The sequence below is a fragment of the Entelurus aequoreus genome, linkage group LG08, assembly GCF_033978785.1.
Source record: "Entelurus aequoreus isolate RoL-2023_Sb linkage group LG08, RoL_Eaeq_v1.1, whole genome shotgun sequence".
Taxonomy (NCBI): domain Eukaryota; kingdom Metazoa; phylum Chordata; class Actinopteri; order Syngnathiformes; family Syngnathidae; genus Entelurus; species Entelurus aequoreus.
Window position 1 is genome coordinate 82,009,047 of NC_084738.1, and position 2,500 is coordinate 82,011,546.

The following is a 2,500-nucleotide window of genomic DNA, read 5'->3' on the forward strand; positions in this document are numbered from 1 at the left end:
ATATACATACAAATATACCTAAGAAATACACACATACATACATACATAGCTAACAAATATATACATATATAGCTAACAAATACATATATACATACATATATAGCTACCAAATACATATATACATACATATATAGCTAACAAATACATATATACATACATATATAGCTAACAAATACATATATACATACATATATAGCTAACCTAATACATACATACATACATACATATATAGCTAACAAATACATATATACATACATATATAGCTAACAAATACATACATACATACATACATATATAGCTAACCTAATACCAGTGTTGGGACTAACGCGTTACAAAGTAACATACATATATAGCTAACAAATACATATATACCTAACAAATACATATATACATACATATATAGTTAACAAATACATATATAGCTAACAAATACATATATAGCTAACAAATACATATATACATACATATATAGTTAAAAAATACATATATAGCTAACAAATACATATATGGCTAACAAATACATATATAGCTAACAAATACATACATATATAGCTAACAGATACATACATATATAGCTAACAAATACATACATATATAGCTAACAAATACATACCGTAATTTCCGGACTATAAGCCGCACCTGACTATAAGCCGCACCAGCTAAATTTAGGGGAACATACAGATTGCTCCATATATAAGCCGCACCCGACTATAAGCCGCAGGGTTTTGATGTGTAATTACCGTAGTATATAGGGGTTCCTGCTACCACGGAGGGGATTGTCGGGACAGAGATGACTGTTTGGGAACGCAAAGCGTCCCATTTATTAACAATAAATCTTTCAATCATTCAATCAAACTTTCACATCTTTGACATGGCGAACAGCATTCGTGCAGAGTACAAATAATACAACGGTGCAAAGTAATACAAAGTGCTCACCTGTACGTTATCAAAATAACCAGCCTACCGGTATATGAAAAGTCAGTCTTTAATCATTGTGTCATCGTCTTCCTCCTGCGTACTAAAACCACCGAAATCCTCTTCGTCGGTGTCGGAGAAGAACAGGCCGTAAATAAGCCGCACCCTTGTATAAGCCGCAGGGACCAGAACGAGGGGAAAAAGTAGCGGCTTATAGTCCGGAAATTACGGTATATAGCTAACAAATACATATATAGCTAACAAAAACATATGGCTAACAAATACATATATAGCTAACAAATACACACATATATAGCTAACAAATACATATATAGCTAACAAATACATATATACATACATATATAGTTAACAAATACATATATAGCTAACAAAAACATATATAGCTAACAAATACATACATATATAGCTAACAAATACATATATAGCTAACAAATACATACATATATAGCTAACAAATACATATATAGCTAACAAATACATACATATATAGCTAACAAATACATATATACATACATGCAGCTATTGCTGTGCATACACAAACACAACAGTCCAGTGTTCCTTCTCAGATGCAGCAGCACACACACGGGTGTTGTCGTGATGAAAAGGTTTGGTCGCGTGGCTAACACCTGTTAGCTCATCTGTCACACCCACTCCGCCCGCATCCATCACCTCCGCCGCTCCGCTCTTTTCCACGGCCAGCTGTTCACATTTTACACAACACACACACACACACACTAATAAGCGCTCACACACGAGCGCAATGACGCTTTCCAAAGCAAAGTCAACTCTAAAACAGGAATGTGAAAAAAAAATTACATGAACATTTTTTTTAATATTTATCTTACTTGTTTTTTTGTAGCATAGTAAAATAGTACCGTATTTTCCGGACTATACTGCACACTTAAAATCTTTTTTTTTTTTTATTTTTTATTTTTTCAAAACTCGACAGTGCGCCCCATAACCCGGTGCGCCCATACTTGCCAACCCTCACGATTTTCCCAGGAGAGTCCCGAATTTCAGTGCCCCTCCCGAAAATCTCCCGGGGCAAATATTCTCCCGATTTCCACCCGGACAACAATATTGGGGGCGTGCCTTTAGCGTCCTCTCTCACCTGAAAAGGAGACTATTATATACAGTATGTCTCCGTTATCCATAGGTTTATCTATAATAAGCCATAAAGTAGGCAGGCACGCAGCTATTTCTCAGCGTGTGTTTATTCCAGCCGGCACGTTCACACACTGACACACAACATCCGGATTCCCATCATGCATTGCTTCAAAACTACGGCAAGTAGTAATGTCCAAAAACATAACAGAGGCGAAGCAGAAGAACGAAGAGTAAGAAGAAGAAGTACGCTTGCAAGTTCCAAAATGATTGGAAAAAATAATTTGAGTTCATCCAGGACAGCTCGAAGGGGAAGTGGTATGCTGCCTGCACATTTTGTACATCACACTTCTACGTGTGTGTATATGTGTAAATAAATGAACACTGAAATTGAAGTATTTCTTATATATATATATATATATATATATATATATATATATAGCTAGAATTCACTGAAAGT